The sequence below is a fragment of the Oxyura jamaicensis genome, chromosome 9, assembly GCF_011077185.1.
Source record: "Oxyura jamaicensis isolate SHBP4307 breed ruddy duck chromosome 9, BPBGC_Ojam_1.0, whole genome shotgun sequence".
Classification (NCBI taxonomy): domain Eukaryota; kingdom Metazoa; phylum Chordata; class Aves; order Anseriformes; family Anatidae; genus Oxyura; species Oxyura jamaicensis.
This window is the reverse complement of record NC_048901.1, coordinates 10073945-10100469: the sequence shown is the minus strand read 5'-3', so window position 1 is coordinate 10100469 and position 26525 is coordinate 10073945. Positions and strand designations below refer to the sequence as shown.

The window sequence follows — 26525 nt, the reverse complement described above, 5'->3', positions numbered from 1 at the left end:
CAAGCCCACTCTGCTGGAAGAAGGCCAGCCTCCCACTTGCACCCCAGTTTCTCCTTCCTTCCCTCACAGCACCTCTAGCACTGAGCTACAACTGCCACAGAAGGAACAGCACCAACAACTACACCGGAGGATTATAAAACCACATACTTTTCACAGAAAAAAAATCTAGTCTTCACCCTGCTCTACTCTAAGTTGTCACTAATGCCTTTGAACCCACTCCAACAAAAGACTTTTCAGCTGAAGTTGTAAACAGGGAAAGAGGACAGAGGTCGAAATGCACGCTGAGTATTTATAGGGGAGGGAGTAAGCACACACGGCGTTGCTGCTTCCAGCCCACCTCGCTATTTCTGCCACAACTGCCAGCTTGCTGTTCAATCCAAAGCAGTGTGTGTTTTAGGTGAAATATTTACTCACCACCTCCTTTCCCCCTGCAAGAAGCACAAGTGGTTTGCTACGGAATCATAATAGCAGCATCCTACAAAAGCTTAAGCCCCTGCACAGGGCACATTTGCTAAGGAGAGAAAAGAACGCCATAAGCAGGCCAGGGCTTGCTGAAGTGCCAAAGTCCTGCCTCTTCTGCAGATGCAGCAGTAATATTTGCCTCAATTTACTCATTTTCTTTCAGTTATGACTGAAAAACTCACTAGAAGTTCTGCTGCCTTCCTCCACAGCTGGTATCTGAGGCAGGACCTCGGCCAAAGCACTCTGTGCACAAGGAGGTTCAGGCGCCTTCCCCTGCCCACCCCAACCCCATGGACCAGAGCTGAAGAAGAACCTGCTCTGACTAAATCTGTTCGTATGACTGATGCCAGACTTATTTTATTTTTATGAATAGATATACAAAAGCTTTATTTAAAGATTCTGCCATTTGGAGAAGTCCCACTGTTTGAAATCTATTCCCACATCTGAACTGCAGAAAGCACAGAATGGGTACCAAATATGAACAACTCCAGTCTAATCAGTCACCTTCTCATATTTGCTGTAACAGTCATTAAAAAAAAGGAAATTCTGTAAAATCCTTCTTATCCTGCCTCTGCTCAGAGCAGAACCACATTTTAATAACTATCAATTTTGAAACCGCTTACCTATGAAGAGATTTTCAAATAAATCATTATTTCATTTTCTGATCCACTGGAGATAAGCCACTTACCAACTCTTTATAATAGAAGACAAAAGGGAAGGTTAAAAATACAACCAGAAAAAAAAAATAAACCCATTAACATATTTTCACATATAACTGAGAAATTGAAAGAATGCCTACCATATATTCTGTGCTTTAAGTTGTTTGCTAATTCCAGACACGGGTCAAACTGAATCCCAGCTATAAATTTAACTACCAGGCAGCAGGGGACAAAGACAAATCTGAATGATAGCACCATTCCACACCACAAAGAATCAGACCGAGGGCCCAAATACACGAACCAAACCGGTGTTAAAACAAAAACAAACAGCCTGCTACAGCAAAATCATGATTTGTTTGATTTTCACAGCACAAGTCTGTTACAGAAGCCGAGGTTCAAAGGGTTGCATCTCTCTAGAAACAAGAATGCACATACATTTGGGAAACAACAAAAAGGAGAGTACCAGAAACTTTTAAACATATCTGCATTCCAGGATATCCCAAGATGTCTATGACTACACACACAGTGGGTACTGCAAAAAGTGCCCATGTTTGCAAATCAGACCAGCCAAATCTCTCTCATTTCACTTATCTATTTGTTTTTCCTCAAAGATTTCCATATTTTCTCAAAATGAATGATCACTAAGTTCCTTCAGTTTCTCCTATGGAAACAGACTGCCTATCGATAAAATCAGCATATCCAAACACCCAGGCCTGATGTCATCTTTCTCCAGAACAATATAAAATACCCAATTTTTCATTTACTTGAGAGACATCTGGCTTGTTATTATGTAGCTATTGCAGTACCCGACACTTCCCCCCCAATCTCCAAAAATATAAATAAAGAATGGCTCCACTCACTTCACGGGGAGAAAACATGACATCATGCCCCATTCAGGTAAGCAAGAATATGACAAATCTTGCCCCAGTGAACAGTATCGCTAATTGGAATGGTACTCCCAGCTTCCTCATCTATTAGGAAAACGGGGTAGAAATCATGTGTTCAGCACAACACAGACAGCACAAAGTGCTATTTGCAATAATAAAGGAACAAATTCCTACCGGGCTGATGAAAACACAGACATCTCTACACCACCTCAAAAATGGATTTAAATTATTTATTACTGTAACACAATAGAAGAATCAATTGATTAGCCCACAAGGAAAAAAATCTGATTGTCTAGAAGGCATAAATATATAAATATATGTACATACACACACAATTCTGGTTCTTTATACTGTCTTTAGTAATTCTTATGTCATTCCCTGCATATTCCATATATATCCATTCTCCATTGCTATTCCCTCCTTCCCCTTTAAAAGGGGGGCACAAGAAGATAACGTGCAAAATTGTAACTGAAAAATGTCTCTCTCTCAGACAAGCAAAAGGACAGGACAGCTATCAGATTTACAGGCAGCGATGGATAAATTAAGGTTGTATATTTCCTTATCCTTTCTCCCAGCATCATTTTTTCAACCCTTTCACATCACAAATGCAACATCCATCTGTCCTTCTGAAATAAATGGCGAAAGGGTAATGCTGACCATTAAACGCACACACAAACACACACACGCTTCAAAAAAGACATTTTTGACAAAATACTTACAAGGATTAAGGTAGCCTATGTGATGCTCCATTTTCTTGCTTTAAAAAGATGGAAGGCAAAAAAAAAAAAAAAGGAAGTGTTGCAAAATAAAAGGAAATTCCACCCACACAATCCTGCAGCCTGCTGCAAAGAAGCACAGAAGCGTGCTGACGTCACGGATTCATGAATGGATGTAAATCGGGCTGTTTCGAGATTCGGCGGAGCCGGCTGGGGCTGTGCGGCGAGGGGAGCAGGGGGGCAGCCAATCCGCGTGGGCACCGCCAGCCGCCTCCTGCCAGCGAAATCTGGGCACCGCACAGCCCGAGCCCACCGCCGAGCCGCCCGAATCGCAGGGCACCCACCAGGCCCCGTGCTACGTGTGCGAGGCGGGGAGATGCCACCGAAAACAATTTGCTCATAACCGAGGCCGCGGGGTAAAATGGCATCAGTGCTGCCATTCCACGGGAAGGACCGGGCGAGGACATCCTCTGCTGCCTCCAAGTCACTGCTCCTGAGTTTCTGCCCCTCCGCGCAGCTCGGATAACAACAGCAGATCAAATAACAGCCATCTGTTAGATGAATCAAATGTATTTAGTAATCAGAAAAGGAGTTTATTATCTCTCTGGCTTTTTTGAGGATTTCAAACCCTGGGAATTATTAAAATAACTAAATATGAGCATGTACTGGAAGGAAGCCGCAGGGAGAACAATAGGAGGCTTGTATTTGATTAGCAATGCAAAAGCACCAACGAAATAAAAATAGGAGCACTAACAAAATCACACATTCAGCTCTCAAACATTCACAACAGCAGACAGACAGGCTCACAACGTCAGAAACATTCAGAACCAAAAATCGGAGCGTGCATGGTTTGACACATGCAGCTACGTAACAAATGGTGGGCACAACAGGGCGGTCATCCGCACAGCAGCCTACCAGCCATTTTCATTTCATTTTAATTTCTGTGCCAGTGCATATGCTTCATTCTGCACACCAGATGCGAGGACACACTGCGTCAGTTTGGACACTCAAGTAGATGACACTGTCCTGGTGGAGGCACGCAAGGGCAGCTACGGTTAACTTGGATCTGGACAGGCAGAACACAAGTTCTGCCTCATTCTAGTCTGTGAAATAATAGGGAAGGAGAGGAGAGCTGAGCATAAACAGGAATTATGGCCAAGGTTTGAAGAAAAACCTAGGCTGCACATTATGCAACTACACAACCTTGGGGTTTACCACAACTCATTGGTGTGATCTCTTGAGCTCCTAACCAATTTGTAGCCTTCCAGATTATTAAGAACCAGAATTTTGGTATTTTCACCACCCCTTTTCCTAGCAAGTAAGAAGCAACTAAGCCAAAAATCAGACTCCCAAAACTTACTCTGTAGAGCAGAGCATTTTGAGAGAACATCTGAGACGTTCCCACCTTTCCTTACGGAAAGTGGGTAACCTCCACAAATGAACTAGGGATGGATGTAACAGCAAGGCAGATTTGGGTTTAGAAAACAAAGATTTTGTGCTACTTTAAATCACAGAGAGTAGCTTCTGTGGAGGGAAAAGGGCAGGATACAAAAGCTTTCCTGAAGGCTAACAGAGCCTTGCCTGCTGAGAATACCTATGTAAAATGTGCTTGTATGAGGTGATAGGTTGGTCTTTGCGTGTGTTAGGACAATGGTTTATTTCATTAGCGTGTCTTTGACTCAGCAGACAGCCAGGACAGTGCCAGCTACTGGCCCATGGTAAAAGACCCCAGGTGGGACTCACAGGGCTCTACACCTGCCCGCAGAGCACATCGTCTCTTAGCAGCACCACAGTGCAGGAGACGCAACCACCCCAACCAAAGAGTTGCTGCTATGAATGTATTAGCATGCTCTGAATTTGAGTTTTGATTTGGGACTTCGGTTTTTGAATGGAGCTTTATAAAGCAGACCAAAGAAAATTAATGCAAATCTTGTTACCTACTTTCAAGATCAAAAAGAGTACACATGAACTTTTGCTGAGGAGATCCGAATAAGAAATATGTCTGAAGAGCTAAAATTCACAGAAAGCAAATCATGAGGTTTCTACCCGGAGAATGTACCTGCTACCAAAGGGAGAAGCAGGGCTGAAGGCAGAGTGACACATCTCCAGGGGATCACTTCATGCCACGGTCTTTCACCCAGCAGCACGTGGTCCCGTAGCTCAGAGGACCTGCCCTGACCTCCTGCCTTCCCTTCGCCTCCAGGGTACCACGTCCTGCTTATGGCTTACCTCACCACTGCAGTGCAAAAACAAGAGCTTCCAGATTTCAGTGGCACTTTTAAACAAACAGAAATGGGAATTACTTTCTTACCCTTAAAAAAAAAAAAAAAAGCAGGAGGGTGGGGGGTGGGGTAAATTCAGGATCTCAGGATCCAGAAGGGTAGCACAGTACATGCAAGAAGCGGAAGAAAAGGAGAAACAGTGCCATAGAACTAAAAACTCAGCAGAAAAAATAGAATTTTCAGAGGTTTCCAAGGGTTAATTGCAATGACATTTAAAAAGCACCCACCAGGCATAGTAAGTGGGAACAAAACCCCAGGAAGACACCAGTAGAGAAAAAGAGCCTGCATATATAAGTTAACATTTTCTTTTCCATGGTGACTTGGGTCAGCATACCAACACTCAATTTTGTCCTTGACTTAACAGATCCGGTTAAAATTTTCCAAATACAAGCACCTGAATTTAATCCAGGATAACTACCTTAGCTCAGTAGGAAAAAGAAAAAACAGTCATTGGCCTAAAACTGATGGCTCCTTACAAGATTATGAAAGTAGCCAAAGAGCAGCTTTAGAAAACAGGATGGCTACAGCCAGTTACATATTTCAATAATGGACATTGCATACCACTTATGCATCAAAAGATCTAACTTCAAGTTGATCTGCATTAGAATTTCCCCCCTGCTCATTCAGACAAGAACATTGGCAAAAGCAGGGAAATCTTTATGAAGCATCAGATGCCCAAACGTGACTCTGTGTGTAAGTTCAGCTCAGTATTAAAGAGAAAAAGGAAAATAAAAATTAAAAAGAAATGTATAGAGTATGACAAGGGTATAAGCTATTAAAAAAAAAAAAAAAAAAGTTCATAAGGGAACATACGAGTGGTGGTGACACTTCACAGGTAGGAGGATTTCCAAAAGGATATTTGAGCAACTAAATAGGCCATTAGGAATCATAGCAGGCAAAGCCAGTGCTAATGGGTGCAAAAGGAAAGCTAGAAGCATTTAACAAATATCTATTCACTATATTTGAAAAAGGCAGGATAATTAAGCACTTCCAAGCCAATTAGTAAGTAATAGGAATGGTATACAGCATCTGCTAGGCATAACATTTCAAAGCCGGCACATCATATTAATTTGAGATTAGTCCTAAAATAATCATTTAACAAGTTCTCCAATCCAATGACCTTCAATTTTAATAAACTGGAAAACTACTGAAATTGCAGAAGACTGAGAACAACAATATTATGCCAATAGTCAAAAATAACATAAGCTTGCTATCTATAGGCCTTGGTAACTTGATGTTGATATGGGGCAAAAAATCTTAATTCAGCCTTTGACTGGAAAGGATGGTTCTGCTGCACCAGACCAAGGCCCATCCATCCCATCGTCTGCACTCCCAATGGTGCCCAGTATCAGACACACAGGGAAGCAGGAAAATCAAAGCAAATGGCATACTCCACTAAAAAACAGAAAATCAGAAATGAGATTCAAGTGACTCAAAGGCTAATCTCATAACTACATGGGCATGAGGCTGTTTATAAATCCATCCTGCACACATTTGAAGGTAACAAGAGGGACTCTGCTGTGAAAACTTCCTACCTACATGAATAAATAGGTGAAGTGAGGGAGCAAATGACTGTTGAACAGAGAGCCTAAGTATTTGCATAGATAAGATGTCTGGAGGGACATTTTATTGTCAAGTCCTGAAACCTGCAAGATGTTCGATTCACTCCAGCCCTGCAGGTATACATTCCCCTTCTGAATGGCTTAAACTTCAGTGGGGAGGTGGGGGGTGACAGGAAGAAAGGAATTGTTTTTACTTAAACCACTGGAAGATCTTCAGTCTCTTCAAGTCTCAGAGCCAAGGGCTGGAGGCCAAGGAGTGATGGAAGGGGGGAAAACTGCAGAGAGAAAAAGCCCAAAAGCGGGGCAAGTGCAACATGCCGTGAACACGCAAGCTGCGACTGGAGTCAGGGGCCCTGTTTACAAGCCTTGCTTTACAGCGGGTCAGATCACAACAGCACAGCCTGTGATTTCAGGCCCCGTTCCTGCCTCGCTGAGAATGAGCGTCCCCTGGCCGAGGGGCTGCCTTTGGGGTAGGAAGAAAGCAGGGTGCCCATTCCGGTGACCCTGCTGCTACAGGTGCAACAGGGCTGCCCCTGGAACAAGCCTCGGGCCCTCTCAGAGCAGAAACGTCGGCGCTCTCTCTGCTCACACAGCAGCAGCACTTGGAGCCACAAGGGAGCCTTCCAGGTCTGTTCAGAAATGAAAGCAGGGAGCTGGAGGTGGCTGCAAACTCAGATACGCAATGCTCCGAGAAAGTCACCCACATCTTCAAAGTGTCTACCCAAAAACATACAGCTAAAGGGAAGGAAATGTGTTTATTTTTCCCCTTGGAGGTCGTTTGCAGAAATCCTTGGCAGAGGCCCTGTGAGAACAGCAGATCTATTTGTTCAGGGAAACGGCCATAAAATAGTGATTCTCCCAGAGAATGTTTCAAAATGAAGTCTTCCATAACAATAATTAACATTAACAGAATTGCCAGCAGTAAGAAATGCTGCAAAAGTAATAAAATTAAGTATGTATAATTAACAGCTATAACGGACACTTTCAAAGCTGAGTGAGCTACAGTCACCCTTCCTCTCCCACACTGGGAGCCTGCGAAACACTGCTAGGAAAAAATCAGATCCAAGAACGAAGCCTCGGTATTAGTGCCACGTGGAAAGAAAAGTCCTAATAAGTTAAGTTATTCCTACAAAGAGGCACTGATCTGCCCGTGCATAAACGGAAAGCTATTGAGGAATTGGTGAAACCATATGGGAGGTTCTGTTCAGAGGAAGAAAATCACCTGCACAAATATAATAACAACTGCTGAGCAGCTGGTCTGAAGATAAGGATTTGGGGATAGAGAGGATCACAGACTGAGCACAAATTATAAACATCGAGTTGTCATAAACAAGGCACCTTTATTCAGTGACAGGAACACAAATTTGAGAGAATGGAAGAAACCCTCATGGTCTGCTCAGTTGTGGTCAAGCCTGTGACAAAGTCCATTTTGGGGCAAGGCTTGCCAAGAAGGAGAACCCGGACACAAGTACGAGAAAGGCCAGAGGGTTAATAAAGTGAGCTACAAGGGACGAGTAAGCTGATTGAGGTTGCTCAATGTGAGCAAATTAAAAAGAGAAAATTGAGATATAAGGGTCCTTAAACATAATGGTTTCTGTAGAACAACAGAAAAAAAAATATCCTCCACCTCTGTGGTAAGAAGGCATAAAGGACTGAAATTGCAACAAGAGACATTTACTTAAGTTGGAAGAAGCTTTCTAAGTGGTAAATACAGCACTAACCTATGAAGTCTCGTTGCCTCCTGTATTAGAGGGTAAATGAAAAAGGCCTCACAACAATTACCTTGCAATAATGATGATGCATTGAGGCAAAGGGTCAAAATGATCTTCTGGAACCTCTCAGGCCTCTTTTCCTATGAAGATAGTGAAATACTGAAAGCTTTGCAGCAAGACCAGAAGCTAAAAAATTAATCTGATCTTTTGCAGTATGAGGTCTTGCCGAATTGAGTCCTTCCAGCCTTGCTACTGTTATACAACCTCTTTGAGGAATATTACTCAGATTTATAGAAAAAAATACAAAAAAAAAAAACAAAAAAAAAAACATTGAAAGCCCATTAAGACAGCAGAATTCAAGCATTTGTAATTTAATGACTGCCAGAATAAGGCACTATTTCTAGTGTTAATAGTTCTCTGTAGTTTTGTAATAAAGTTCCTTTGAGAACAGTTGATCAGCCCTATGCAAATATTCTTAGGGCACATAAAACCTGCTCAGCATCTTCCTCCCAGACTAGTAGCTTTTTTGTTAGAGCTCGCTGTTGTGGGGGCTTTTTTTGCGCCTCTTTCCCAATGCAGAACCGTGTGTATCGCCCCAAAGCGGGGCCTTCTCAGGAGATGATGTGTGGTGTACCAAATACTTGCTTTATGAATTAAGTCACAGAGCTGTCCCTAAGGGACAGCCAAAAATTACACAATATTCACCAAAGGGGCACATAAGAGTTCGTCAATGTCCTAATATCCCAACTAAACCAAACCATCAGCTTTGTATTGCAGAAGATTTTGCTTATCCAGGGAAAATAAGCACCGCCTTTGTAAATACAGGCGATGGCTAAGAGAAAGAACGACAGCCCTGCATGAAACATGGTAGCTGAAGCATTAACCGTGGGGTCTTCCAGGACTGTTATTTCACACCAGCATATAAAACCTGTAGTTCTGCATAAGCAGAGCAAAAACGGTGACTGCACTTACCCTTCAAGCTGAGAGATGCAAGCCTGCTCAAACTGCCATTTCCCACTTAGTAGTAAAGAACAGAAAATGTGTATCCTTTTCATAAAGGATATATCATATTGTTGGGATAAAAACAAACAAAAAAAACAATAACCAACTACATGATTTGTAGCTTGCTGGTTGACTTGCTCCCCTGTTACATGCAATCTACTAAAGATCATGTTCCCCCAAAAAGGCCCACTTCATGTCCTTAAGGCACCTCATTCCCCTGTCACACCACTACTGTGCATTCAGCACTTCAATATAGAGAGTGTCTTCTCTATTAACTGAATAAAATAAATAAAAAGAAGCAGCAATGCTGATGAAGAAACTGATAAATTGTTGTTGATGAAGCAAGGGCAGGGTAGTTCATGCAACTAATTGCTTTCATTTAAATGAAATCAGGTTTACATCAAGGGAAAATTTCTTTCTTCGGTAAAATACTTCACCTTAATTATAATCCATAACAAGATAGAGACTAAATACATGGATACTTCGCTTCTACAGTACCCATCACCCCTCACAGACAAAAGAACTGAGATTTTATATTAAACAAATCCCAAAATGTAGCCCCATCATGCATGCTCCTGCAAGCCTTCACACAGGTGTCTCAATTACCTCCGAAAACTTACATCTACTATTATCTGCATGAAGTTATCTACTTATGAGAAACTTCATAGAAATGTAAAGAAAATTTAAAGAAAAACATTTTCAGTCTCCTTGAGGCTACAGTTAAAGATGAGAATAAATGATTTCTCTGCTAGTATTTGTAAAGAAAACACTTTTTTTTTTTTTGCACAATATGCCTCAAAACTTAATTCCCAAGGATTACAGAACAATTATACAATTTGCTCCTTTTCAGGGTTCTTCACATATACCTATGCTCAATTGAAATGTCAAATACTCTCCTTTAATAAAAATAAAATACAATGAAAATTTGACTAATGCAATTTCTCTGAAATTATTAATTGTACATGTTTTCAAAAGTGTTTTTAACTTGGTTAGCAGAAGTCAAACAAAGTATATTTCTGACAGTAATCACAAAAGGGAATAAAAATAATCTGAATACCATCACAGACAAATATGTCAAGCACTTCCCACTTTAAAAGCAAAGGCCAATTTTAAGTGAGCACTTACAGAGCAGCCCTAGTAATATATCAGTTTTACAATTTAGTTTTTTAATATATAGAATAGATATAGTTAAGCTAAAAAACTGCATTCATAAAAGATTCAAGGGATGACATTCTTAACAGGTATCATGCTAACCTAGAAGGCAATACACATTAAAGTATCACAAGCTCACACAGATGCATTAGATGAGAGAATATGAGAAGAACTTTCTGACATTTTTTTCAAGTTTCAAAAGTGATAGCAAAAATTTGGTTTACAGACAGAGGGGGGAAAATAGCACACCTGAACCAAAAAACTGCTCTGACCATCTAGTCCAACCCCTCACGCAACGCAGAACGACACAATGCACGACCTGCAGCCGCAAGCTTAACTTGTGCTAAAATTACACCATTTTTAATGGGAAGACAGGTAATGTCAATTTCAAAGCTCAAAGCAACAAGAATTTATGAAATCAAGGGCCTCTTTTTTGTCATCTTAAAGCTCCTAACCAGTGTCTTAATCACATCCGAAATCCATTTTGCATGGCTGGTGACTCCTCAGGAAACAAAGATGTGATCAGCCAACAGGATCAGCCTGCCTGCAACTGGCCTCCCCACCAGCCAGAGCTCTTTACCAAATATGCACACACCTTTGCTGCACAGGTTTCTCCCTGTAGAAAAACACCAAGTTTTCTTAAAATATGAACCAGAACATCTTCAGCAAAGGAAATTCAAAGAGACTGGGTCAGTCAGACTAGGAGGTGTTAGCACATAGCCTTCCCTGCCAGCTGTGCTTTGTTTCCAGGCATCCCTTTTGCCCTCGCTGTCTGCTTCCCAGTCCTATCTCAGTCTCCCTGCCTCAGGCTACTGGCTGCCCCCTGCACCTCTCATTCCTTCCTCCTCCCCTGCCCTGCTCAGCCTCCCAGAGTCTCTCCCGGAGCTGAACCTGGCTGTGCCCAGACAGCAGTTACCTCCTCCAACAGGCAGGCTTTGCCTTCTCAGACAGCACAGCTGTGAGCAGAGGAACAAAATGGACAAATGCTGTTTACTGCCAAAATGCCAAACTCTTTTAATGAATCCACTTCACTGTAACCAAACTGTAACTATGAGCTTGCTAAAAAAAAAAGTCCCTGATCACTTCCTTAAACATTTGACATTATTTTAGAGATGATGAACAGCTGCTTCAAAATAAACAAATAGCTAAAAACATATTATTCTAGAATTATTTAGCCTATAACCTGCTACAACTTCACCGTGAACCACTGTTCTTTGCATTTGCTGGAACTTCCCTGGTGTCTCTACTCAGACTAAAACAGTGTAGGTTCCTGTGTGGAAATCTACTTTCTCCAAAAAGCAGCCGATTATCACAGCAAGTACAATGAAAGAGTACTTAAAACGATAAAAAAAAAAAAAAATACACAACAATATATTGGAATTGTCCCCTCACAACATCAATAAATTTGACTGAATAGATATAAAAGCTCTCAGAGTTCAAGTTACATTTGAAAAATCTGAACATTTGTTTAAATTCAACCCAGGCTATGGAAATACTCCTTTGGCACTCGTTGCTTCCTGGTCACTCACAAGTTGCATCTGAACTGGACTTGGATCAGATGTCCTGCAACTGAGCTATTGCAAGCGAGCACGCTTAGCGGTGAAATGGCTATGGACATAATATAAAACGAGATGGTATAGAACTTACCTAATCCCTACCTTTGGAAAGCAAAGAACATCTAAAACGTAACGATAACTGCAGGAGCGAGTGCTCTTTTGTTTCATGCCTCCTCAAGTTTCTGACTAGTTACTACAGTTCAAGCATAAACAACTGCTGATACCTGATCATTTTTCCAGATGCACTGAAAGCCCATGTCCTCTTGGCTTACTGCACATGTGCCTCCTCTTCAAGTCAGATAAATCAAGCTGCTCTCTGAAGTTGCACCATGAGTAATGTTCAAGACAGTCCAGCACTGAATTCTTTTCTCTAGAAAGAGAAGCAGTAAGAAAACTCAGAATCCCATTGAACAAAAACTTATTTAAATAAATGTTCCTAAGATCCATCCAAAACATCCTATTAGTATATCCTGACGTTGCATGGTACATTTAAATGCAGCAGAAAACATCCAAAATAAAGTATGCACTTTCAAAAAGAAGGATGGAACCTAGGAGTAGAGAGACACCTCATAACATTTAGCACTTCCTTTCTCAGCACAGGCATACACTTTATAATCCTTTTACAGTACAATTTTATTTTAAATTAAGCAAGCAGCTCCCATAAAAGAGCTCACAGATTTCCATATTAAATACATATATATATATGCTATTCTGGATTGGATTTGATTTTAAAATAACACTTCCAGATTATCTATTAATGATTTGCTCCACTTAATTTTATACTAACACTCCAAGTTATTTCCCTAATTTTAAGCAAATTTTAGGAAAAGCTTAAGCTATTACAGTCTTCCAACATAGATTACAACTCCTCATACCATTATTTCTCTTGCTGTCACAAACACGCAAGCAGAGACTGTAACAGATTTTGAGAATTCCAGGCCTGAGCCTACTGTATATTCTTCCCATCCCCCATAAGTCTAAAAGACTGCAAGCCTTAGTGTGGTTCTTCATATAATTAGAAATAATCAACACCTTGAAACTACAGAACTGGCTGATACTAGCCTGTAATGTGAAAAGTGAAGTAGGTAGTCTTAAAAAGCGATGTAGCTCTACCTGCAGACATTGTTTTCCTTAGATCCTTAATCACCACAGACACAACAACATTACTGCAACACTGAAAGAGGGATTCAGTAATGCTAGCACAACTAATTCCTTATATTCACTGTTTTTGTGGCAAATTAAACAGCAAAGTCAATTCCACACTCCCAACAAGAAAGCGTGTGAATTCAAGGTTAAGCTACATTCAGAGGCTATTATTTGGTCTCCTGAAGGCGGGATGACGACAACAGCAATATACACGCACAGAAGTCCCAGCCTGCAGTCAGTGCTGACCTGTACCAGCCCTGTTTAAGTCACTTATTAGCACAGTAATTCCCACCATCCTGGAGGCAAGGCACCGACACTGGCCCTAAGAGACGCACAGCTGCAGTGCATCAGTTCAGCCATTCCCATCCCACCCCTCCAGCAGCAGCAGCAGCAGGTGACTCTCCCGGCACTCTGAAGCCGTGCTACAGCTCTGCTTTCACACTGTGTTATCTGAGGCGATTTGACTTCTCCCGCTTCGCTCAGCAGTTTGTAAAGAAAAATAAAGCCTCCCAATCAGCGAAGCTCTGCTGTACCTTCTCAAGTGGAAACGACTGGTCATCGGCACGAGCAGTGTTCTCGTAGGGGCTGGTGCCCACACAGCTGCACAGAAGCATGGGCTGGCACCAGGACCATGCCACACCGACAAGTCCCGAGAGCCAGGTGGGGACACAACAGGAGCAAGAGCACCAAATACACAGCATCCTAGCTCCTTAGAAGTGCAGGCAGCTGACCACGGCAAAGCGGGAGAACATCTACACACCTTGCTACAGACCAGGCCAAGCAGCTAGCAAAAAAATTTAAAATAGAAATAGGGAAGCACGCTACGCAGGTATACAGTCTAATTCCTAATTAGCACATTGCTGTTAATAACTCCTTCCAAAAGAGGTAAGGAATGACAGAGCATCACATTCAAACAGGTTTATTAGATCATTTTTAGAGTTTAAACCTTTTTATATATTAAAATATAGATGGTTGTCTCTATTTACAAAAAAAATCATTTGGTGATTCCATGAAATCAAGGAAAAAAAGTCCCAAAAGCTGGCAATCACAATTTTTACCACAGTTTTAAAGACAGGAATCATGGACATCGATATATATGTGCATACACACCCCAAAATGTATTTTCTTGCTTAAGAGAAAAAAAAAAACACTTAAGTAGATGCTACAGATGAAACAATAATGCATAATTGAGAATCAGAAACATACAAAATCAGGAAAGATTGCATTTGATTACAGTACAGTTAAAATAGCACGTTAAATTGGAGAGATGTTCTTAAAAAACACTAGGCTGAAGATGCCTGAAGCTGGAAGAATACCACTGGAATAGATTATTGAATTTCACGTGAAAATTACAGCTTTCTAAGATTATAAAACATCATTTTATAACTGCTAGCAAAGGTAGGAATTGTCAGTACCCTAGAGGAGACAAGATTTTGGGGGCCTGAGGACTTTTACCACCAGATGAGTTTTGTTCTTCCTGCACTTGTATTTACTACAGCTTTGTATAGTGTTCTGTCGGCTGTAACACATTGCCTGCCAGGCTTAACTTTAAAGATTTTATGCACCTGTAAGCCAGTAGACGAAACAAGACAGTATCACAGGTTTAAACTCTTAACAATGCATAAATGGACTTACGCCCTTGGTAAAAATTGTTATTTTTGTTGTAGAACAAATACAAAACCAATTATATGTAATATAGAGAATCATACACACTGGAAACAGATTACAAAACATCCCTGGTGGTTAGACTTTTTGCCTTTAGGATAACTGTCACAGATGCAAATAGTTCCTCCAATCTGGTATTTCTCATCCTAACAAAATGCCAGCAGAAGTCTGAGTATTTGGTTCAAACACCATCCCTTGCAGATGTATTTTGTTTAAAGAACTGAACAAACAAAACATTATTTGCTTTGAAATTCTCCTGCTTGTGGTGAAAGCCGAGCTGTGACTGTTAGCATTGTTCTCAGACCCCAGATTTCATTTCCCGTGTCCAGTTTAAGATCTGTTCAAGATGCTGCCCACCACCTTAACTCGGCTTTACACTCTCATGATCGTATCTAGTTCAAAATAAAGTATTTCATGCAAAATACATACTTACAGGGAAGACTGCACAAACAGCATGAAAATAGCAACTGGGGCCAATTTCTTCAGAGACTAAACTTTGTCCCCAGCCTGGTTACTCTCCCTGGATTGATTTGTTCTTGTACAGTACCCAGGCCTTGAAGCCTTGGGAAGTTCCTGTCCCAACTCAGCGAGGTGGGAGGGTTTGTTGTTTTAACTGCTGGCTGATAACAGCTTATCAGTAAGTTTTCAAAGGTTAAACAACACATTTGCATGGCAAAAAAAATAAGCACAGAAAGCACAAGGAAAATGTTGAATTCGTGTTCTCCCTCCTGCTGCTGGGTCCCTCCAGCAGGAGCCGAACACCAATACAACTGCAGTGCCATCCAGCAAAGAAAGATGAACCGAACTCTTCCTCAGAGAAACCATAACTGCAAATACCTTTGGAAGCCAGTGGGAAAGCAACAAAAATGCTTTCTTTCAAAGCAGGAGCTAGCTTTGCCTGCTACCTTCACACCTTCTGCCACACAGGGTAGAAAAAACTAACCCAAAATCTTTAAGTTTGGTCTTTAAATACAGGGCAATTTTATTCAGTTGCCAAATTTATCACAGTGCTACGACAACTCACTGGGAAACAGAAACAAAATCAAGTCCTCAATTAAGGCCTGCTATGATCTTTGATTTCTATCCCAAGCAAGCTACTGAACTGTAAAGGGCGGATGCAACTTTAAACCAGGGAAGAAAAATAAAACAAGTTACAGACTTGTTACTAATTCATCCTGGCTGAAGCCACATACCAGCAGCTGCTGCCTCTCTCAATTAACAGCAAATATTGAGCAGTATTGTCATTTAACGGTGTTGACTGCCTGCTGCCCTGTCCGCTGTCACATTTTCAAAGCATTCTGGCACAATTTAAATTAACAACATTAATAAACAAAGCTTAGCTTAGCCCCTGATGTATCAGCAGAGTTCACCGCAGGTAAGTACTTCACTCACTTCATACTTTCACTAGGTGTCTGGCAATAGCTGAATCCCAAAGAAGGGAAGTGCCACCAAAACAGCAGTCGTAACTGAGCAGCCCACAGGGCTTACACAGAGGTCTGAGCACAAGTGCAAAAAGAGACAGGAGTACATTCAGGAGAGCAGCTCTTCATAAACAAACACCAAAAAGGTGAAACAAAAGGGGAAAAACACAAGGAGAGTGCACATTCAGCCTCTGTTGCTGAAGATCTGTCAAAAAAAAAAACAGATGGGGAAAACAGCCCTGCGCTGTGATTTCTCGTGACCCCTTCTACACACAAGGAAGTCCAACATGCCCACAGCTCCACTTCCCCTTCCTACACCTCGTGCCCACAGCCACGCAGCCTCTCGCACCCGCTGGCTTTACAGCAAATAATTACACAAACAATGCAATCAGAGCAAGCAACTGGAAACGATGCACTTCTCCCACGATGCCTCTGCAGGGACTTCAGTGGCCTGCTTGCTCCATGGGGTCAAGTCTGCTGGAAGCCACTTAGGTACAAGCAGATATACATACTTTGTATTCCATTTACAAGATGTGTTCCCAGCAAATCAGCAGGCAGTGGGACCTCAGAGGCTCTTCCATGAGCTGATTGCCAACTGGGCCAAGGCCAATGTGTGACCTGAGGAAGTGAGGGGATGCTGAGCCAGCCAAATTGGACTACAAGGTGCATGCTGGCAATGTAGATACTACGTGAAAAGAACAAGCAGCTTCTGTACAGCACTCATTACCGTAAAAGCTAGAATAACACCGTTCAAATCAATATTTATATTGGAAAAATCACTTATTTTGGAGGTAGCGAACCTTTGTACTAGCCTTTCTGCACAGGCAGCTGCATTGTAAGCACGGGAACTCCCCAGAGAGATGCTCTGAGAGACCTGTCAAACATACAAGAGAACAGCTTTGCGAACAGGCAGGTAAAAGCAGGCTTGGGATCCATCGAGCACTTTGAGCCTCTGCGAGCACACTCTTCATTGTTTTGCTCAATTGGCTGGAAGTCCCCTCATTTCCTCAGGTCTCACATCCGTACCCAGTGCACCTCAAACATCCAGCCTGGTTTGTTAGAAAGTCTAATTCCCTCCAGGTTCCTCTGCCACCTTTGTGCTGATGGTGTCTGAGGTCTTCAGATATATTAAGTGACATGACTAATACCTGCCATCTGTACATTGTTACCTTCTCCCTCTCCTCTCCTGGAGAAGAGTCATCAGTGAAGTGCTTGTTCTACTCTATCTATTTTAGGAGCGTGGGTTTTTAGCATCCATGCAGCACTGTTTCAAGCTAAAAAAGGTAAATCAGAGTAGACTATGCTTCTGCGGGGAAGACTGAACACTTGTAACATCTCTTGGTTCCTGTAAAAGCCTCTGCCTAGGTTCAGAGACAACCCTCTCTTCTGCAGAAGTTTTCTTCCCCTCTAACATGCCCAAGAAACAGAGAACCACTGCCCAGATTTGCCCTCAGGCCACAGAGCAGCCTGCAGATAAGATCCAAGCTCCTGAGGTACCTGACTGCTCTCTACAAAACCAAGCCAGTCAACACAGCTTGCAGTGTCAACAGATAATATGCTACACCATTGTGTTTCCTGGTCGGAGGAGTAAGGAGCTCCTACACAATTACACCACCTCGCTGTCATTAGACTGCTAAAAGCACATAAAGGTACAAATAACTGAGGCCAGATCTCTGCTCATCAGAGTGGGATGGAAGCTTCCAACTCAAAGGAACATTAAATATTACTTAACCTGATGGCTTCTCACCATTTAAGGAAAAAAATGGAAACGGAAAGAAGGGCTGTAAGGGAGAGAGGCCACTGGAAGGTAACTATACATTTCTTGCAGGAGCTGTGTCAAAGTATGAAGAAAAAAAAAGACATTGCAACATAGGAGGTTGAAAGGCTTGAGTCTCTGCCCCCAACATGTTTATTGTGCAAAGCAGCCCATTCATAGTAAGCATGGTTCTGCTGCTGCTGAACTACATACACCTTCTTTGACTTCTACATGACACGAAGTGAAAAACTAAGTATAAAAATAAAATAGGAGAACAAGAGCAGAGAAATCTTTGTACCTGGCACAACACAGCAGCACAACGGCTAGCAACATACACAGAACTCTAAAGCCAGTACCTCGATTTCACAGCCTGGACAGTTTGGCACAGTGCTGGGGATAACAGCCCTGAGAACACAACTGTTGCGCTGCACCTTACCAAACAAAGTGCTGCTCATCCCCAGTTAAGGGCACCATGTTACCTGCTAAGAACACAGTGAAACTCTAGAAGCAGGGAATGAAGATGCATGCAGAAATACTGAACAAACTGAATCCACCTAGGCCAGCAAGCAGAAAAGGGACCCAACAAGAACTATTCCTCTAGCAACACTTCTCCTAAAAGAAGGAATCATTTTCTCCCTGTGCAATTTGCCTTGCAAATAAAATCCATCAGTAAGGATCACCCTTTTCCCATCATTTCCTTGAGTTACTCCCATCCCGCTAAGGAGTAGGCTCAGACTGGTTAAATGAACCTGTGAGGGGAGAAGAGTTGCTGATTAGTGTTTCTTAGTGACTAAAATGGCTTATCCTAAAAACGAAATGAATGCATTCCCTGACAACTACAGAGATCTCTACCTCCACTTTTCTTGCCCCTTTTTTGTTTTTTTTTTTGCTTTTACCTCCCCCAGACTGTAACCTGATCACCATTGCCTGCTTCTTTCAGCTGTATTGTCAAAGAGCAGCCCATTTCCATTCCCTATTTATACCTTTTGCACCTCAAACCTAGTTTTTCCTGTTTTTACATACACTTGCCAAAATTCATACAACTGCCTCTCTCCCCTCTGCCATCACCACGAGCATACCCAGTTGTCCTCCCAGTCTCCAACCCGAAAGAGAAATGCCAGCTTCACTGAAATCAAAGGCTCAGTCAGCCCCAGCTTCCACCCCAGCAGCGTAACTGTATTTTATTACAACTATTTCTGTTCCCCCCAAGCAGCAAATGGGAGAGCATCAGAAGAAGAGCAGGAAAGCCATGTGCTTGGCTTTCCTAACCCCTCCTACAGCTGAACACAGAGGCAGGCCATGAAGTAACAAGCTACAAATGCCACTGAGCATAGTGAAAGCTGTCTGGCCTTTGGAAATCCTCCACGCAACAAGGCAGGTCATTAACGAGTACAGGTCTGCTCTTTTAAAAGTAGTAACATTTTTTGAAGCACATACACTGGTATTTTCATATTTTTCACTCTCCTCAAGGTTGGTGTATATTTTGGAAAGCGACCACGAGCTTCAGAAGCAGGTTCAACATTTAGTTTCCTTCTCTCCTGAGGCAGAGAAAAAAATGAAGAAACAGAAACCCACAGAAAAACCTACAAAGACAAAATTAAGTGTTGCAAGCACACCCACATCAGAAGTTTCTTTTTCTCTGCAATTAGCTGCTGGCAACAAACTCACAAACCAATACAGCATCCCTGGCTCTTCCACACCCACCTTACATCGGGGCGTACTAATGCCAGCACAAAAGGACCCCCAGTTGCACTGCTGGCCACTATGAATTTTCGGCTTCCCAAAAGCTGATGCGACACGGTGCTTCTTCCTACTGAACAGCAACCTCTGCAGGCCTCCGGAGAAAGAGGCCAAGTACTGAATAAGATACAGATAACAACCAAACTGCGGGTGTGCCACGCTGCTCCAGTGACAGAGAACATTAAAGATTTATATTGACAGATTATGATACAGTTCTATTGTAATAGCAATCTCCTGTGAGACAATCATGCTATTTTCTCAAGAGAAACTTTCAATATTAAGATAAATGGCATTCATCATATTAAACAGTCATCCCGTATCTTATCCGACACCAGTTAAGGATGTTGCCCTCATGCAGAAGAGGACATATTCCAAGGAAGCAGCTCATCGACCGACTCACAACACACCTGCAGGGGACTTGGCCTCAGTCATACCCTGTGACATGCAAGCACAGGGAGGATCCGTCCTCACCAGGATGAAGGTGACCAGGGTTACTCACTGATCAGGACTCAGAAGAAATCAAATACGCTAATTAGCTTGAGCTAGGGAAACCCGTAGCTATGCAACGCCTTCTTGCAGCACTTCTTGGGCAATCAATAAAGCTAACAGCCACCACCAGAGCTGTATTTTACAGCTTATTTCTCACCAAAGAGCCAAAAGGAAGTCTCCCTACATCTCCAGCTGACAATAGCAGCGATAGCTCCATTCTTCCAGGACAGAACAGGCTGTAAATATTGGCTGAAAACACTTATTCCCGCTGGGGACTGGTAACTGTCTTTAATTGTTGGCAGCAGTTGGGGGCTGGGGGAGTCTCTCTTGTGCCAAACAGCAAACAAAACAAATGAAAAATGACTGAGCCTTGCACGTAGTGCAGTACCTGAACCTACGCCGCCTTGAAGGGGCCATCTTGTAACACCCATGGGATTCCTGTGCTTGCACTTAAGCTGAAGAAAATGGGTTGAACAAGAAAAATATATTTTAAAACAACTCTACGCAACTCCTGAAGGTAATTAAATGCAAAATGGCTGAAAAGGTGCTCTGTCCTTTGTGCTTCAGATCCAAGGTAAGGCCGTGCCACATCAGCGTACGTTACCAGAACAAATGCAGCCAGCCACAGGCCTGTAGACCTGCACGGGGACAGTGATGCTCGTTAGCATTTCTCTTTCAGTTTTACATTGATTGAGTTCACTCCAGAAATACAATCCTAGCATGCTAGGAAGGTATTTCTGACTGAGCAGAAGTAATAAAATGCACACCATGAGCAGGAAATACATTTGCAGAGCGTTGTTTAACATCAGCCACATCAATGTGGTCTGTCAAACATTTTTCTCCATTCCCTTCAAGCAGATAACGTTCAGCAGTTTTGTTTAGCTTTTCATAAGAAATTCTTCACATCAGCTGATCAATATAAAGCAATTTATGGAAAAAAAATAGTTTATGTTCTATTATGAGACGTCGTTTTACTCCTACCAAATAACTGTGGAAGCTGGTTTGCAAATCCGAAGGTCGAAGCTACATATTGACATCGATTTGCTTACTGTCCCCGAAGGACTAATAAAGTAGGCAAGGGAACATCCAAAAAGGAGAAGATTTCTGACTGGAACATAAATATGAAATAATCCTTGATAAACTGTCCCGTTCATCTTCTCAAGAACTGCTACCCATTGTACAGGAAGATGGCGAGCTCAGTTTGTGACCCAGTGAACTTTAAGGCTGAAGAGAAGGAGAGCAGTTGCAGGTGGCCTTTGATATCAAGGTCTCTGCTCTTGCAGCTTCAGTATCTACTCCGTTGCTCCAGGCAATCCCTTGCTCTCACATGATTCCCAGAAAGACCAAATTCTACTTCAGAGGTTGAACACAGCTGAGGTAACATTTCCAAGATGTTGTTTTTGAGATGAAGCACAAAGCAATCAGAATGATGTGGATTTTTTTCTTGTGCCAAGTGCCCAAGGTAACAAAGGTAATCAAGATAAAGGCACAAAAGACTTTGCAGACAGTAGGTACCTGATACGGGTATGATTTTCTAGTTTGGCTTTTGTGAATATCATCACCTGGGATGACATAAAGGACGATTTTCTTTAGATGATTAGAAGAGCCAGCTGAGAACACTTAATGCTCACTTCTGCCTCCCCTTTGGGCTTGCCTTGTATCTTCTTCTGTATAAGCAATGGATTGATCAAACTTCTTCCTGCCCACATGCATCACTGGGAGGCAGTACAGAAATAGTCTCTGAGTAGTTCAAAAGCAAATGCATTGTACAGGTAACGACTCTCAGCTGCACAGGACCATACATATTTTGAGAACCACAAAAACTAACCCCAATGCCAAAAAATGTCCCTTTTTGCAAAGATTCTGACACATCAACAGTCTGCATGGGTAAGAGACAAGTGTTAGCCATGAAAGAATTTAGTAATTTTTCAAATTCACAACTTCCAACTATCAGCCTCTCTGCTGATGGGAGAATAACGATACACCACAATGAGAAATTATTCCTGCAGATAAGTCCTCAGCACGATGCTGAGTTCCTTGTAAAGAAGAGTATAGTAAAATATCTTTTTCTTTAGTCAACAGCCCCACTTCTTCAAACAGGAAGCCTACTGATCATCAGCTTAGGCTAGAAGGCTAACAGCTAAGAAGCAAAATGGTCACGGTCATGGCTACGGAGCAAACAGCCCGCCACATGCAGTCATCAACCTACAGGACTGTTTTGACCAGTTCCTGACCTTCTACGTTACACCCTTTCATTTCTTCCAGTGTTCTTGGTACACGTGCACTTCAAAGAGACACCAGAAGTTCTGCTTCCGGAGTACCTCCCAGGTGTTGCAGTGAGAAGCTTGAAGAAACCTCTCACACAAACACGCCCATCTTCTGATCTCCTGGTCCTTGGATAAGCTGTTCAGTAATATTACTTCTATTGCAGCATCATACAATCAAATGTCCTTCTCCTGCCATGTCTTGGGATATTATGCCTTAGGGAAAGGAGGTGAGGAAGGTATGCTGAAAAGTACTTGATGTCACTTCTAGAGTTTCTAAGCTGCTGTGCCTTTTCTGCTGCCAACATCAGGGAAACAATGCCACCGAATCGCAGTAGGTCTCCTGTACAGCCCGTGTAGCATGATATGGCGGTACTGGATTGGAGAGGAATGACTCTGAATGGCTCAAGGGTCAGGCTTGATAACAGAGAGGAATCCTTTCCTGACAGACATGCAGGTCAGAAGAACATGTATTCCTTTGACCTACCCTCCTTACTGCAAATTCACATACAGTTTGCCTTTATTTATTTATTTTAAGGACCAGAAAGAGTGAAAATAATTCCTAATCCACTTATGTGCTTTGGCATCACTAGCCTAATTTCTGTTTCCACTGGTAACTGCTACTTACACTCCTTGCAGTTCTGCCTTTTGGTACATGTGTACTTTTCCCTCTAACTAGAGAGTGAGAGCTGACACTTCGCTCACCCTTTTTCCCCCTCTTGTTGAAACCTTATTTCCACTGCTCTAATAGTTCTTGACTTAACTGGGACAAGGAAAATTATTCTGGGCTCCTCTGTCCTAGCAGTAAGGCGATTCCATATTAACTATCCAGAGCACTGAAAAGTCAGACTGAAGCCCCAGGCAACCACTCTAGCTCTCCCTTAAATTCATGGTTTAATATACTTGTCCATTTTTACTGGATATGTCTATTGCCATTGCATACTGCTACATATATGTACTTTCTTTTTGCACAGAAATACTTCTGTAAACAAAATTTAGAGAATTCCGTTCACTGCTATGCACAGAATTTCATTTGACAGCATTCCTCCCACATCATCCCAATAAGCTAAATTCCTATCCAACACTAAAACTACAGCTATTTCATAAGCAACATGTTGTTTTTTCATCTGTTTAAGCAATATGCTGAAGCATTCATAATACTTCAGAAGTCTTAGCAATTTGTACATACATAGAAACATAGAATCATACCTGTTGGTTTTGGCATACAATGGAAAGATCAGACTTCCAAAAGCTGCTTGACATTGCTGCTTCCTCAGCCTCTGTTTTAATCTAGGCTAGACTTCCAACCCTCCCCAACAAGGAGTGGGGGGGAAGAATGTTTAAGTAGTCTCAAACTCTGACCTTAACTTTGCATCATCCAGTGTCCAACATCAATACCACTACACCAACAAATTTTTATTCTTCTGGGGGATGCAAAGTGTTTCTGTACGATCCTATTTTTCACAGCAATGAAAAAGTGAATTTGGTTTGCCTCATCTATAGCAGTTTGCAAATTACAGCACATGTACCACCAAAGATACAAGCTCTTTTCAGAGCAAAATAAAATGAAAACCTGTAGCAGCATACATCGCAACTCCACTACTGAGCTTTGTCACTTCTGGTGCTGAAACAGCAAAGCAAAGCTCTCTTTGGTCTACTGTGAGAAAGGAAATCGCCTGCAGTTTTCAGATGGCACTTCCCATGAACTGTCAGTCATTCCAGCTGCAAGATACAACATGGCAGGTAAATCATTGTTACTTTCTGTAAGAAAAAAAAAAGCATCCAGAAAAGCCTGTTCTTTCAGCTGCATTAGCTGTTTTCTAACTTTTCCATCAGGCAAAACCTGGCTGGTTTCAACTCCCCAGAGTCCGTACCCAGAACAATCCACCACGATTTGAGTTCGCCACTATGTTATACTGTCCAGGTTGTACTGTACTGTACAATGCTTCCCCAGGACAAGCTCATTTTGCAGTCTGCACTTTGCCCATCCTGACACTGGAAACAGAGAGCTGGCTGAAGGCTGCTATCGGTACAGGGTAAAACAAATAAAGATACCAGTAAAATCACTTTTTGGATAAGTCAGCCAGTGCAAACACAGCTGTCTAGGAAATATAGAGTAGAGAAGCAGGAACGTACCAAAGCATAACTAGGTAGGAGTTTTGTTAGACCTGAAACTAAACATAGAATACAACATCCTCTGCTACTGCTGCAATGTTCTGCCAAGCAAACATTAAGCCATCCCCTTCTTAACCGCCACCTCAGTTAAAACACAACCAGTTTACGAGCACACCGCTCAGTTCTTCAGATGCAACGCAGACTACAAAACAGCAGCACGCACACTACCAGTTTTCACATAGGAAACTGTGCACGCTCAGGTTTTCACCCCCTCCCCTCAGAGGCCACAGCTAACACTGACCGTGCAAATGCACCTGCAGCGCTCCCAGCTCCCGCAGCAGCCGCAGAGGCACAGAGCACCACTTCTATGCCTGCTGCTAGCAGGTACCTCAGTTTGCATGCAGATCACCATCAGCAACTAATGAACTAGTCCCCTGCACCACGAGCTGTCAAATTCATCATCTCCTCCACAAAGACACCTCAGGAAGAACAAATTCGCTGCCCTTGCTGCAATACAGACCAGGTGAGCATAACTTAAACTCACAGGACTTGCAGCTGAAGCTCTCTCCAGCCTTCCTTGCCATTAGCAAACACACAATGAAACAAATTGGTAGATCCATTGGAGCAGCAAGCTGTTTTGTTTTGGTTTTATTTATCTTTTTTTAATCTTAACACTATACTTTCTAGTAGTTTATGGGAGAACTCAACACTCCTCACTGTCGTGGAAAATTACAACTCTCTTGCAAAAAAAGGTACACAGCTGTAGTTGGTTGTAAGGGTATATACACAGCATTAAGGTTTAAACCCTCGAGTTTATTGCAAACCCCTTCTGATCCATGTATGTGTATCACTGCCACAGCTCTGTCCAAATCCCAGTGCTCCTGATTTCAGCCAGCTCTGCTCAGACCTAGGACAACTGGTTTTCTGGGGGTGCAATCACACTCCAGGTGATGCGTATGACAAAGCTTCACATTAGGAGCACAGCACCCGGTTAGAGCCACTGGCTCAAAATGTCTGTGACAGAGTGCTTGAAAGACAGAACAAAAACTTGAAACCAAGAAATGTGCTGGTGGATGAAATAGCAGCTGAGATTGCCTGCACTTGTCTTCACAGGCTGTGACTTTAATTGCAGCATAATACTGGAGAACATTGTAACAATTTTAGAAAGCCCGGTATCGACTTCATTTATTTTGACAAAGCCTTTCTCTGCCCTCATCTTCGCTGACTACACATGTCAGAGGAAGGTCAAAAGAGCTTAATTTTCTTTTACGCTGTACAAAAAGGCATGAAGAACAGACAGTAAATTTAGCTCTTTTCATTTTCACTATGACTTAAGAACAGAAGGAATTGATTATCATCACATTGACTCCGGCATAACCTGGCTTCTTTTTATCAAGGTTGCTTAAATTAAAAGATAAAACCGGAGCTCCCTTTTGCCTGAGATTAAAAAGATGCATCAACTCAAAGACAGCATTTAGATTTCAAGGAAAAATAAATTGTGGTAACTCATCTGAGCTGAAGGCTTGAGCACCTTTCCAAACACAGGTATTTCTGAACTACCAATACTGCAATACTCGTGCACCAGAGAATGGAGACAGAGCCAGGTGCTAAATAAACTAAGTACAAATTTATTGTGGACCTTATCAGTAACACTGGGCTTCTCCTTTACTCAGTGGCGCTGATCAAACATGTTAGTTTAATAGAGATGTAACTCTATTTCAAGAGGGCAAGTGCAAAGTGCTGGAGAAACAGTATTTTCTTATTTGGTAAGACAACATGCAGACAAATAATGCTACCTGGCAAATTTACAGTGAAATGAGTGCTGCACCTCTCCTGTATCTATGTAGCTAATCACGATCATATTGTAATCATGGATTTTTATTTACAGCCACTCAATATACAAGTGTAGGAAAAATACACCTTAAAAACAGAACTGTTA

At 42.1% G+C, this 26525-nt stretch overlaps 1 protein-coding gene across 5 annotated transcripts in view; it reads right to left on the bottom strand.

Moving 5' to 3' along the window:
* Positions 1-26525, bottom strand: part of MAP3K13 (mitogen-activated protein kinase kinase kinase 13) — a 73125-nt gene that overhangs the window by 33969 nt on the left and 12631 nt on the right. For 3 of the 5 annotated variants that reach the window (XM_035334514.1, XM_035334519.1, XM_035334515.1), the window contains exon 4: positions 12215-12360. The exons of 1 other annotated variant lie outside the window; for it this stretch is intronic. The gene's annotated coding sequence lies outside the window, so the exon portion shown is untranslated. Of the gene's footprint in view, positions 1-2727; positions 3096-12214; positions 12361-26525 lie in introns of those variants that run through there. One more of the 5 variants, XM_035334518.1, reaches the window with a different exon arrangement.